The 14,603-nt window shown below is 45.2% G+C and overlaps 1 protein-coding gene across 1 annotated transcript in view; it reads left to right on the forward strand.

Moving 5' to 3' along the window:
• Positions 1-8,409: 8,409 nt before the first annotated feature.
• LOC125441144 (sulfotransferase 1B1-like) overlaps positions 8,410-14,603 on the forward strand; it is a 43,655-nt gene continuing 37,461 nt past the window's right edge. Inside the window, exon 1 of the mRNA XM_048511495.1 lies at positions 8,410-8,602. The gene's annotated coding sequence lies outside the window, so the exon portion shown is untranslated. The remainder of the gene's footprint in view (positions 8,603-14,603) is intronic.

Consider the following 14,603-nt stretch of genomic DNA (forward strand, 5'->3'; position numbering starts at 1 on the left):
GCCATACAGCCCGGAAACCACACAGCACTTCCATATGGAATGTTCCTCCTTTGTGGCACATAAGGCCACATTTAAGCCCTGCTGTTGTAAAGCAGACCTCCTTTCTGCTCCTGGATGCAAGTGCTTCATCTTATGTTTGAAGGCAAGTGTCAGTCTGAGATCTGAAAGAATCCAGATTCCAATCCCCATTTTGCAATGGAAGCTCATCAGGTGATTTTGTGCCAATCACACTTTCTCACCCTAACCTACCTCACTGGGTTAATAAATAAAATAAAGTGAGAATAAAATAGAGATGATACTGACGGAGGTAGTTTTGGATCCCTATTGGATAACCGAAGCAAACAAATTGTGAACATCCCACAAAACAAGCTTGCTGCAATTGGGTTTTTCTTTGGGGGACATGTTGAACAAGCCCTTGCGACTTTGGAAGCAATTGCCATTCCATGTGCCTCTGAAAGACACAGTACCTTCTTTCACTCCTCAGCACCCAACTAATGGTATTGTCAGGACCATTGCCTGTCAGTATCTTGATGTCTTGCTGTGTGTGATTTGCAATTGTTTTCCTGTTTCCCTCTTCCCTTCCTAGCAATCTCCTGGCACCAGCCCATCTTCAAAGAGGCGTGAAAGGTTCCCAGGTTCTTTGTAGCTTTGTAGTAGAAACTGTAGTGGACATTTGGTGTGGGGCGAAACGGGGATTAAAGGATAGAAGTCCTGGATCTGAGCTCTCTAGCTCCGATCCTGCTTTACATTGTTACTCTTCGTATCACCTGGAATAAACTGCTTTTGGACTTTCCTACGGTCTCTGTTATTTCCACGTTCGAGAGTCTGACAGGTATCTCCTTCTCTAGCAGTCAAGAAAGATGTCTGGGAAGCTGCCTTCAAAAAGGGCCAAAAAGCAGGACTAATCTCAGTCACCCGTAAGTCTTCAGGAAAAGTATCGTCAAGCTCAGCAGACTGTTGACTGACTGTTGTGATTCACCATTTCTCACACCAACTCCTTTGATTTTGGTGCCACCAGTCATACTGGCTCCTACCACCACACCACTGGTGACTCTGATTCTGAAGGTCATTCCTGTTTGAATCCTGCTGTCAATGATTCTGGAGACTGGTTGTGGGTTTTCCAGGCTGTGTGGCCATGGTTAGGAGGACTCATAAGGATTTCTGCAGAGCATCTCATTCCCCTAATATCCGCTTCCCCACAGTAGGGACAACCCCAAACAGCCACTAAGAATTCAGGGAGCATACTTTGCTTAAAGCTACAGGTATTGTTTTGAGGGGGGGAGGTGTTCAATCCCCTAAAATATTTTTTAAGATTCTGATTTATATATTTTTTTTTGCCACACTGGGATTCTTTTCAAGTTTGTACAGAAATCCCATCTTTCTGGAACTCCATTTTGCAGCTCTATTGATCATTTCATTTTGATCATTTCTATTGATCTATTCATTTTGCAGCTCATCTGTGGCATGGTTCAGAAACGCACATGTGCATTGATTACTCCAGGTACACGGACCAGGCACTTCACACTGCGGTTCTATTCAGCTGCAGCTGCAGCTGCTTATTACTTCCATGGAAAGGCACAAAAATAATCTCTCAGTCTAGTCCTAAGACTGCAAAGGGCGGAGTCAGAGAGAGGTCCACTTCTTACTTCTAGTGCTGGATGGAAAATGAAGCATCTGACAGCTGTGGGGAAAGTAGATCAACATACAACCCACAAGGATACTTCAGCTAGTGGGATTTAAGCATGTAGCAACGCTTCTGGGTGGATTCCAGCTGATTGACTTTATTAAAACTTTCTGGATATCCTGTTATGATATCCTGTTATAATGTGGACTGCTGTGTAACTCAGATACACACACAGTTTTCTCCTTTGAATACACCTAACTCCCTATTTTAACAAAAGTTTCCCAACTGCTTTTATTGAAAGATTTCTAAATATTACACAGTCTTAAAGGGGGGAGGGGGATGTTAATTAAAAACTAGGGATGGAGATTCGAATGAAACATATACCAGATTCAGCCCGAATCTGGGCGAATGCGGGCATATTCGGACAAAAATTGTCCGAATATGTCCTGCCCAAATATGAACAAATCCGAATTCAAGGTACTCGGGCTTTTGGGTGGTTTTTTGCGTTTTGGCCTGTAGGGGGTGCATTTTTAAAGCTACTGGCACCAAAACCTCACCAAACTTGGGTGGTATCATCAGGATAGTCTTCAGGGGATATCGTAAATTTTGGTGCCACTAGCTTTAAAAATGCACCCCTGCAGGCCAAAACACGAAAAAACACTCCAAAAATACAAAAAAATTCAAACGGACCTGAATTTTCAGGTATATCTGAATCTGTTATTTGTCTTATTCAAGCATACAGATAATTTTATGCCCAAATAAATCTGAACCTGAATTTTACTGAATTTTTAGGGTATTTACTAAGCCTATTGAAAACTAAAAAGAGAACAGCCTGGCATTAATCACCATTGGTACCGACAAATCAAATCTCATCAATTGAGATGAGGGTCTGACTGGGTCTATGCATGTTACGTAATATTAAACTGAGGAGTTCTTTGTGACATGCAGGACTGTGGATAATCAGGGACAAATCAATATTTATTCCAAACGTTAGCATTCCACATGACAGCACTTACACAAAAGACTCACACTTTACATTTCCAAACTTATTCCAAACGCTGGATGTCTCTTCACTATACGCAATTACTTTCTGTTTTTCAAAATGATGTACTTAAAGATAGAACAGAGAAAACTGCATAAATGTTTGTGACATAATATTTCTAAGCCACATTTTCACGTTCTTCAGGATCTTGTGGATGACCTCTCCCTTAAACCAGCACACAAAAGAGGAGCGTCAGTTATGATGGATACTAAGGATTACCTGGATGAAATTAATAGACAGTTATCCAATAGGGATTTTAATCTTCCCCAAGGGGAGCCAACCTCTCACATCATGAGATTGATTCAAATGGTATTAAATGAGGCCAGTCTTTTGGGTTCAATCGATAACACTGCCAAGTTCCTTATAAAAGAACACCCTAAAACCCTGGTGATCCATTTCCTTTCTAAAGGCACCATCCCCTGGGCACCCTATTGATTCCAGTATAGAGTCAGCTTTGGAATCTTTGGATCAGCTAGCCTGAAAATATGATAGAGGTACTCTCGGCATCCGCCGAGTTGTCCGATATGTCACACGCCCCCCTAATAAAAATTGATATGCCATGCTCCGCCTACACAGCCCGATTGCCAGTCTCTGAGTTGTAACCCGAAGAGCATCTCACGCTCCTGAAAATGGCATGTATGACATTGTGAACAACTCATCCTCTGTCACTGGCATATATCTGTGCCTTCCACTCTCTGTCCCTAACCACTGAAAGGGCATGTCTGTGCTTGTCTAGGTTTGTTGAGATATTTCTACCTTGCAGGATTGGCACATACTTTTTCATGTGTGCTTTTAAAAACAAGAAAAGCCGGTGTGGTCTCATGCAACCTTGTGCCAAGAAGGGAATGCTTACAGATGTGTGAGGATTGCCAAATGCAGCAAAATGATTTTAATGCCCCCAAACGGGTTGTTTTTCAAACATTGAGGCTCCTATGGCCATTTGCTCCCTACTTACACAGGGGAGCATAACAGAGGTGTGTGAGGTGTCATGGCTTCAGTCTTCCCCACAAAGGGAGCGCTCATTGGCTGGCAAAAAAACCAAGGAAGTTTGGCAGAGAGGCTCACAAAACATGCTACTCTTCCAATGCAGATACATGGAACGGCTCAGCCTCTCCTTTATGACAGCAGAACACTTTCTTTTCCCTTCTCCTGCTGCGAAGATGTTCATTTTGGGTGAGAAAATACCTACATGTCAGTGGGGTGACCTTGGGGCTAGACACACCTCTTCAGAGCTTTCTCAGCCCCCCCCCCCCGTCTTTTCAAACACTTCCAGCAGTGCAGTCTTTTGAGAAGGAGTTGAAGAAAGCTGTGCTCCTGCCATCAGTGACAGAGGGTGAGTTGCTCACAATGCTTTCCTGTTCGACAAAGATAACCACAGCTGTCTCAAAGCACCAACCTAACTGACCATTCATGTGGGAAAGAGGGAACATGTAGAAAAAGTTGTCAATCCCCCCCCCAAAAAACAGCCTCAAAAGCTAAGCCGCCTTCAGCATAGTGGGGAAGCCTGTAGCTGAGCACAGAACAGACCATGGGTCATTCAAACACCAACACCAACCAAATACAAACACATTGGAACGGTATTCCCCAATCAGACACTCTCCATTCCAAGTTCTTCAAGGGCACCAGCATCCCCCAATCAGATATGTTCTACAAGTTCTACAATGGCACAAATACATGCTCCTATAAGTCCTGCCCCTTCCAATAAGCCCCACTGTCAAAACTGTCAGATTTGATATTGATGTGTTGCATGTCTCTAGACTACTCTTGAGCCTGGCTAATAGGCACGTCTAACATTCATTTTGTAGAGAAGTTCGGAGAGACTTTTTGAAAGGGCAGCTTAGTAGGACTACTATTTAAAATTACTAAATATGGATGGTCTGGAAGTTGCTGCTGTCACCTGCAACAGCTGTTGTATGTTTGGGTGGTTTTGCCAGAGGGTTGGGTAGCTATACCTCCAGCAAGTGGAAGTTGGTTGCTATCTTGGAAGAGAAGAATGAGGGTTTTCTGGAAAGAGTGGAGCAGAAGATACTGAGTGGAGAACAGACTGGGGAGTTCTCTTCAGAGGAGGGCACCTCTCAAACACAGGAGGAAGGTGACACATAGAAGCAGAGGGACCAGGGAGCATTATGTGAATTTGTGGTTACAGAATTGATTTAAAGTTCTTTCCCTTGTCAGTGAGGATAAGGAGCAGGCACAGGAGCAACAGAGTCAGCCCTTGGAGAATGTGTGGGTGACAGAAGGTTCAGCCCTTGGAATGGCCACTGCAAAACATCAGAGGAGATGAGTGGTGGTAGTAAAGGACTCAGGGGAACAGAAGCAGTGATTTGCAGGCTTGACAAGTTATCTCGAGACGTGTGCTGTCTCCCTGGGACAAAAATCTGTGATGTCACTGAGAGAATGACAAGACTTGTCAAGCCCACTGACCACTACCCCTTCCTTTTGATCCATGTAGGGCACTGCAAGACGTAGCTTTCAGGATGTCACTTGGGATTTTGAGGCTCTGGGAAAGAAGCTGAAGGATCTGTTGTCACAGGTGGTCGTTTCACCTGTGCTCCCAGTTGAAAGGCACGATCCAGGGAGGGAAAGGAGAATAGTGGAGGTGAACTTTGCAGGTGGTGCCACCAAGAACATGTTGGTTTCTAGGACCATGGTCTGTGATTTCACGTAGATGGGCAAGGGATGGGCTGCACCTGGTGGCTGTAGGTAGAAACATTTTTGCTAGGAGGGTCACAAACCTGATCAGGAGGGCTTTAAACTGAGGTATGTGAGGGAGGAAGTCAGTATTCAAGCAGGCAGGCATGAACTGATGCTTACCAACAATAAGCTTTTCTTGGCAATGTGCTTGCCCACTTTCCTGATACATGGGGTTGATGACACGTTGGGTAATGGTGCTCAGAAAAACCCTGACCCCAATCACTGAGTACCATCGTTTCACCAATTCCATATTTCTGCAGTCGAATTCTCCTGGATTCTCTGCCGGTTGGCCTGCTGCTCCCTCTTCTGGACTCTCCTGACATTCTCGCTCCCCCCTCATCTTTACACCTTTGAACTACTTACACTTTCTCAGGTTAGACCAGGGGTCTGCAACCCGCAGCTCCGGAGCTGCATGTGGCTCTTACAGCCTTATATTACGGCTCTGCATGGCCTGGAGGTTGGAAAGTAGCGTGGGCGTGTCCCTCCGGTCCTCCAGAGCAGTGCTGGAAGGAAAGGTGAGTGGAGGGGCCAAACCGGAGACGGCTCTCTGTGTGAAGGTGCCTCTTTTCGCATCCCCTCCACTCACCTCTCCTTCCAGCACTGCTCTAAAGGGCTGGAGGGACATGCCCATGCTGCCCTCCGACCCCTGCCATCCCCCCTCTGCCCCACAGAGCAGGCGGGCAGAGGAGTTTCCCTACCCATCGCTACTGCCTCCTGCAGTGCAAGAGGTGGCGGCACTGGGCAGGCCACGGACGCCATCCCCCCTCTGCCCCACAGAGCAGGTGGCTGCCTTCTCCGTCAGGCGGAGGGGGTTTCCCTGCCCAGCACCTCTGCCTCCCAGGGCTGGAAGGAATGGTGAGTGGAGGGTCCGAACTGGAGGCAGCTCCGTGTGGAGCCGCCTCTCCGGCTCAGTAGATCTTCGGGGCTGTGGAAAACGGGTCCAAACGGCTCTTTGGGTGGTGAAGGTTGCCGACCCCTGGGTTAGACTTTGGCTTTTGCAAAGGGGGGGATACAGATTTGCATGTCAGACTGCGATAAGGTGTCTTCTCCACTAGAGGCACACGTGAGACTGTTTTCAATTAAACCTCTTGAACTTCTCCATTCCACTGATAATCTCGCCAACTGGTATGCTGAAAATCAAATAACTTTCCAGAATCTGTATCCTGTTTTGAGACAAAGTCATATCTTAACATGCCCCAAACAGCCTTGCTTTTAACCATAACTGATGTTCTGCCCATGGTTGCTCTCTCCCTTCTGAGTGGAAGAACAAAGCGACAAGTATGTATGTTTCATTAACTAGCCTCTTATTTATTTTTAACCAACTTGGCTTGATGTGCAGTTTTTGAAGTAGAAGTTATTTTTGGTAAGGTCAGTCTGCTTTGCAATAATCTTTTCAAAATCTCATCCGAAGTCTGCCTTCCCTTTCTACCAGGGAGTTTCAACCACTTTTTCTTTAGAATTGAATTTTCCTGCTCCCTATGGAGTGCTTTCTTTTTGCCGAATTTATAGGAATTTGTTTTTTTTCCTCTAAATGAGAAGATCTGAATTGCTACCCTTCATGATTTAAGGGCAATTATTCTATGGATTCTGCAGCAGGAGCTCTGTCCTTTACCTTTATTTCATTGGGCATGTTTGGTTAATGTGGTACTGATTTAAATCAGTATTGGAAGGCACCTGCCTCAGTGCCCTTTACCCATTTCCACAAGTGATCTTTAAAGTTAGCCTTTGACTTTGTACCTTGAGCATGTAACTGTTTATCAATCAACACAAAGGGCCAATTGAAACCTTTTGTATAGAACCTCTTTCAACTTTGTACAAGAGCCCCACCTTTCTTCAGGCTCGTTGTGATCTACCTCTGCCCCTGCATAAATATGAAGTGATTTGTCCTTCAAGTGGGAGTCAGAATAAGGTTAAGTAGAGTGAATGTTACATGCTCAGAGATGCAGTTTACAAAAATAGCCCTAAGCAGTGGTATCAGAAACCAAAGTACAGGTAGGTGGTAAGATGAAGTCTCATGCTTCGATCCAGTACCTGAGCAAAGTGTGGGGACCACTAGCTTATTTCACCACAAGGTGGCAGCACTTGTGTAGGGGTTGGGTGGTTTCAGCCAGACACCCAGCCTTTCAGCAACAGGTACAAGAATATCACAAGCTGCTGCCTGACTCTGCTCTTGTGTCTGGGTGGGGGTCTGGCCAGCACAAAGTAGGTGGCTGGAGCATTGGCCATGCTACTCTGCATCACAGTTAGAGGTGCCAAGCTGCTCAGCAGGGCCGAGGGTGGCCAGCTCTGGGCTGGGGTGGGTGGGGAGGCACCATTTATGGAGGGGAAAGATCTTAGCTGGGTGTAATGCTGGAGAACCCACTCTACAAAGCAGCCATTTTCTCCAGGGGGGCTGATCTCTGTCATTTGGAGATCAGTTGTGATTCCAGGAGATCTCCAGCTACTACCAGGAGGTTGGCAATCTTAGGGCCTGTGATAGTGACAGTTCTTCCAAATACTGCTTGTTCAGCAGATACAGGGCAGGATAAATGGGAAAGGGTGGGGGAAATATGCAGCAATTTGCATCTTGTTTGAAGGAGGGAGGGAGGGAGGGCAAGCAGATCTTTCAAAACTACGTAAGTGCAATGTTCAAAGCTGGACAGATGGGGATGCAGTGGCTGCTTTTGGCAGCAGTGGCGTCGGAGGTTAAGAGCTCGTGTATCTAATCTGGAGGAACCGGGTTTGATTCCCAGCTCTGCCGCCTGAGCTGTGGAGGCTCATCTGGGGAATTCAGATTAGCCTGTACACTCCCACACACGCCAACTGGGTGACCTTGGGCTGGTCACAGCTTCTCGGAACTCTCTCAGCCCCACCTACCTCACAGGGTGTTTGTTGTGAGGGGGGAAGGGCCAGGAGATTGTCAGCCCCTTTGAGTCTCCTGCAGGAGAGAAAGGGGGGATATAAATCCAAACTCTTCTTCTTCTTCTTCTTCTGAGTCCTGTTCAGCTGTCCCCTCTCCCTGTCTTCTATTTCAGTCTTATTCTGCTCACCGCCATCTTTCCTTGCAGGCTCTCTGGTTGCATTTCCAGGACTCCTCCTCCTGCGGTAGACACAATTGTTCCGACAACTGGGACCTTTGTGTTCCTGAGAGTTCCTTGTTTGCTTCCGCTTGCATAAAAGAGCTCACCAAACCCTTTCCCAGGGGAGTTGCTCTGGCTTACGAACTACTTTCTGTTTTCATAACTAAATCAAGATTAGCAAAGGTAAGCTTCAGTTTTCTTCTTTTCAGTGTAAATAATATTGTTCCTCTTAGAAAGGGGTGCTGTATTTCTAGCAAGACCAGGCAAACGCTTTTGGTCTGGCAGTGCTGTGAGTCCACCCTCAAAGCAGATGTTTGAGTCTGAGGCAGAAATTATGTGCTGTTCACTGTACTGCCCTGGGAAAGTTTGGAAGCAGGTCTAAAAGCTGGGAAGAAGAAAGCTAACCTGAGTGGAACCTCAGCAGGAGATCTCTTTGCTCAGCTTCTAGTCTGATGCCCAAGTAAGAGGACAGGTCTGGGCCTCTCCTCAGACGTCTCTGGGGTGAAATGATCCACTGCATGAGTGTGGCAGGCGGGCACACAGATACCAACAAGTCGCATCAGGCATTCTTGAAAAGGAGGGGAGGAACTCCCAACTTCCACATGCAACCTCTGAGCTGTGTGATGCTAGAGCCATAAAACTGTATCTCCCTTTCCATAGTTATCAAACACTTTACCCTACTTTTTGGTAAAATCTGAAGTGGAGAGATGCCCTTAGCCCTAGAAGTTACTCCAATGATTCAAACATAAAGATTGCCCTCTGTCTATGAGTTAGAGCCCAGCTGCAAGGAGTGGGTCAAGTTGGGAGCATTTAGATGCTTATAGACACTTGTAAAAACAGAAGGTAACAGAAGGTAAAAACAGGTAAAACAGAAGGGGGGTGCATTTCACACATTGTGAGGGACAGAGATTTGGACAGCAAATGGCTAGACAGTTTCCCCTTCCTCTTGATCAAGAGGAGTGAGAATGAAACCAGAGGGAAACAGACTCCCAATGGATCATTATACATCCTGTGGACCCAACATCAGAAACTTTCTGATGAACTTTAACTCACAAAAGGGCACGGAGGGTTCTCTGCCTCTCTTGGTTAGGTAGCTAGTTAGAATGGCTGACTCATCATTCCAATCTCAATATGGATTTTTACCTATGATGTCTTTCCTTTCTTAAAGCAACAATTCTCAGGTGGACTTCACTTTTAGGCAGCCTCCCTTCCTCTCGCACATAGCTAGATCAGAAGTCCAAGTTTCGCAGGAGGGTGGTGACCAGTGGTACACCCATAGGGACTTGGGGTCACCCATGTCCCCGGGTGCACACCTTTTGGTCATGTGGGGGGGCACTCTCCTGCAGTGCGGCAACCTGACTGGCACCTGCCGACTCCACCTGTGCACTGCTCACCGGCACCCAAGGCCAGGCCCAGCCTCTCCCCTGCTGGGATATCACGCCAGCGCCAAAAGACAGGCCCAGCCTGCTGGTCAGGTGGGTGCCACAGCCACAAACCGGATCCTGAACTCCCCTGCAGCCACGGAGCCCACCTGAGCCACCCACCCCCATGCGCCCCTCGACCCGCTCCCGCCAGTTTTCTCTTCCAGCCGGCGGAGCCTCCGCCAACAGAAATGGACCTCATATGCATTTTTGTTCTAATTTTTATTTCAGCCAGTATAATTTTAACTTGGCCAAAGTTGTATCCCAGAATCCCTCACGAAGCCATATTCAGCCCAAGCCCTTTACCTCACCAAAGTGCTGACAGGCCAGGTGTCACATACACAGGGTGTGTTAACAAAAGGCCACGGAAGACTAAAGGGTCCTTTTGATTGACAGAAAGGATAGCCCTTCCCTGAAGGAATATATCAGGAAGCCATGTTGTCTTCCCCCAAGGGTCCTTGAGAAAACCGGGGTGGGGGTGGGGGGTGGGGTGTCTTAAGGAGAATGATTTCTTTTGTTCAAGGATCCATGTTTTCAGCCCTAAAGATCCTAATGTACCTGTTTCTACTGCATCATATTTCTATTTTTGTATGCTTATATTTTGTAAGAAAAGTATATTATGAAGCTTGTGATATTAATTACTTGCCTGTTAGCCTTTATGAAGATAGTTTGTACAATGATTATTAAAGTGAAGAAGAATTTCTGTCTCTCTGAATACTGTTAATCTGTTCTGTCTCCCCTCCCCCTCCATGTCGCCATATGGCACACCCTGCCTTCCGCAGTCAAGTACATTTAGCCTTCAAGTACGACTACAGAAAACATCAGCATTTCTAAAGTACCACTGAATGTTGTAAAAGGGCTCCTTTTGTTATGTTAGCTTGGTCATCAAGAACCAGGATGTTTAGGTACTCTCTGAGAAAACAGATGTTGAAATCTTAAATGTTGCCATCAAGATATCAATATGCTGCAAATTGATGTATCAATGTTTAAATGTTTTGAATTGTTTTGGAGACACTCCTTCCCATGCTTGTTCCTATAAAATCCCTGCTTTTCGCCAGTTTATCAATCTCCTACCATCGCTACCGGAGATGCTGGCGGCCTCAATAAAATTTTATTGAGTAGTTCTCAAGCCTCTTGCCTCCTGATATTCCCTGTCTCTCCCACCGGAAGTTGGGTAAGTGATGGGATTTAGCAAGTGCCAGTCACACAATCCAGTAATGAAGGAGTTAATTGTTGCATGCTAATTAGTTAGTGAGGTCAGAAGTCAGTGATCAGGTAATTGATACCTATTGGTTGGGTGGGCTGCATGCAGGTCTGCACATAGGCTTTAGATATATGTTCTTTGTCTGGCACTCTGCACGTGGTCTGTTGCTCAGTAGTAGCCATATAATAGTCTAAGCAGCAAGCTGGCTGTTGGTGCTAGCTAGTAAGAAAGATGTTTCTTGTTTTCTTCCAAGTTACCCTTTTCCCTGTTAGTAAGTAAACTATATATATTTCAGTAAAGCAACTGGTCTCTGCCTCATTATTGCATTAACTCTGCTAATTAAGTATTTGTCCACACAACAAAGGCTATGGCCCCAGGACGTTTTCTCTGTGTTGAGGAAAGACTTTAAGAAACAGTTGCTGAGTTAAGAAAAGGGCAGATTCTTTTTTCCTCCGTTTTGTTCCGACGCTCCTTATGGATTACTTTTGAGATTTTTCCTCCTACCTGAATTGGGGAACCCATGCTGTGATGCTTGCTGCCTGTAAGGAACTCCGACTGCTGGAGAAACGAAGAGAGATGGCCTCGTCAACTGACAGGGAAGTAACCTTACCTGTTAATCCCACAAGATTTCCTAATTTGGAAAAAGGCTGTGGAATGCACTCTGGAATCTCTGCAGTCAAATGATATTTTGGAGGATGACCCTCCTGACAATGAAGCAGAGAAGCAGACCTTCCTTAGAAGGGATAAACGGGTCTTGGCTATGCTTTTAAGATCTCTTTCCAGAGAAGAATTCTCTCTTATAAACGAGAGTGCGACTGCAAAAGCCTTATGGAAAGGTCTGAATGCGAAGTACTGCTCGAAATCTTCCAAACAGAGAATCATATTGAAAAAGCAGTTATTTTCATTTCGCTTGCACGAGACTGGAGATCTGTGTGAATATTTAAACAAAGTGATGAATCACGTGTCCTTGATTAAGTCTTCTGGGAGCACCATTGATGACTCTGACATAATGGCTTTAATCCTAAGTAGTCTCCCCAACACTTATAAAAGTGAAATATCTGTTTTGGAAGCAAAGAAGGATTTAGAGTTAAATTATCTGCTAAATTTCTTACGAGATGAATGCATTAAGCGTAAAACAGAAGCCAGCAATCCTGAGCTTGGTGTTGTGATGCTTGGAAAGACTTCCAAACAAAGAGAGTTTAAATGTTACATGTGTGGAGCTCCAACCACATTGCCAAAAACTGTAAGAAAGGCGGGGCTTCATCCCAGACCCCCGAAAGGACAGTCATAAACAACCCAGGCCTCCCAGTGGTAACAAACAAAATGGGAGGGGGAGGATTCCTCATCCGGGCAACAAAGAGAGGCATGATCAGAGACCAACCTATAAGGTTGCCAGCTCCAGTCTGAAGACTGCAAACGATTTATATTTACTTGATTCAGGAGCAGATTGCCACGTTGTGAACTGCAAAGCCTACTTTGTTGAAATGGCACCATGTAATGATGAATTGATTCAGGCCAGTGGCCTGCCTTTTAAAGCTGAAGGAAAAGGAATTGTAAAAATCCACGTTTCAGATGTGAATGTTGAACACACTCTTAAAAATGCAATGTATGTCAGAAATTCTCCTGAGAATATAATATCTGTTCCTTGCCTAATTGCTGCTGGTTTTAATATTGCAATAAGAGACAGCAATTTTGTGATAAAAGATGTAAAAATAACACTGAGTATCGTGCCCAAAAGCATGGAGTTTTTTACTCTCTGAGAGATGCTGGAAGAGAGAGAGAGGATGCTTCTGAGGAAGGAGAAAAGATTTTCTCTGTGACTAAGAACTGTGACCATACGAATTGCCTTTATATGTGGCATTTCAGATTAGCTCATAGAAATTTTGATTCTGTTAAAAAGCATGTTTTGGACTGTGGATTGGAAATAAAAGAGTGTGAACTCAGCAGACAGAGATGTGAGATTTGCATAAAAGCAAAGTCTACTGCGCCAAAGTCGAATGCTGATTATGAGCCAAAAGAGACTGTAATTCTGGAGAGAGTGCACACTGATTTGATTGGTCCCCTCAAACCCTCGGGGGGGGGGGCACGATATGTTTTAAGTTTTGTGGACAGTGCAAGTCGTTTTGCTTATGTTTACTTGATAAAGACTAAGGACCAGGTACCAGAGAAATTTAGGAATTATGTTGCTGCTGTGAAAAACAAATTTGGCAAAGCCCCACAAGTTTTGTACAATGGCACTGAGTATTGCAGCAATGAGTTCCAAAGATACCTGGAGTCAGAAGGGGTGCAGAATGCCAGAGCAGTAAAATATTCACCTCGCCATAATGGATTGGCAGAGAAATTCAATCGTTCTTTGATGGACAGTGCACACTGTCTCCTAGCACAGGCAAATCTGCCAGAGCCATGCTGGGGAGAAGCAGTGAATATTGCAGCTTACCTATATAATCGCAGTTTGCATAGATCAACTAACAAGAGTCCTTTTGAGTTGTGGCATGGAAAGAAACCGGGCCTAAAGCACCTGAAGCCTTTTGGGGCAAAAGTCTATACATATATCCCCAAAGCAGAGAGAGGGAAACTGGACCCAAGATCCAAATTGGGTGTGGTGGTTGGCTACAATCCGAATTCTAAAGGCTTCAGAGTAATGCATCCAGAGACTTTTAAAGTGGAAGTTTTAAATGTTATGTGGATGAAAGAACTGTTTTGAATGCAGCTAAGCCAGATGGCCCCATAGCAAAGGAGCCAGTCCCTGATGAGGAGGAAGAAGCAAGCTTCCATGAATGGTCTCCTGAGATGCCTGAGCTGGCAGCCACCCAGGCAACGTGCGCTGGGGAGGCTAACCAGCCAGAAGTGGGAGCAGGAGAGGAGAGACCAGAGGAGGAAGAGAGCTTACCTGCTGTGAGGAGGTCAACAAAGGTGCCAACAAAGGTGTAAAGCCACAAAAATACAGTGACTATGTTTTATATACAAGAATGAAAAGTGAAATAAATATGCAATTGCCCACATCTGAGAGAGAGCAATGCACAGCCCTCAGGACATTGTTAAGCATTGCAGCATCAAGACATATGCATGTACAGCGTCTGAATATTGGGACTAATTCTTACAAAGGAAAGCTATCAGCTCTACTAAAGAAAAAAGGTTTTAAACAAGGAATAGCTGAACCATGTTTGTTCACCAGAATGAAAGATGGACAATACCAATATGTGATAACTTTTGTGAATGATCTTCTGGTATGTTGCCAGATCTGTGAAGATGCAGCAGAAATAGCCAATACCTTGAACCAGTCTGTAGAAGTTAAACAGCTGGGAGAAGCAAAGCAATATCTGGGAATACAAATAGAGAGAGCCCAAGATGGGAGTATTCTTATTCACCAGAAATCCAAAATTCTGGACTTTCTTGATTCAGTGAACATGAAAACTGCCAAAGTGGCAAGCACTCCAATGGATCCTGGATACCTGAGTGTAGATGATGATGGTGAACCACTGGAAGATGGCCATTGCTACAGAGAAGCAATTGGAAAACTCCTATACCTAAGTAATATCACAAGGCCTGATATAGCCTC

This window comes from Sphaerodactylus townsendi, linkage group LG11 (assembly GCF_021028975.2).
Source record: "Sphaerodactylus townsendi isolate TG3544 linkage group LG11, MPM_Stown_v2.3, whole genome shotgun sequence".
NCBI classification, from domain to species: domain Eukaryota; kingdom Metazoa; phylum Chordata; class Lepidosauria; order Squamata; family Sphaerodactylidae; genus Sphaerodactylus; species Sphaerodactylus townsendi.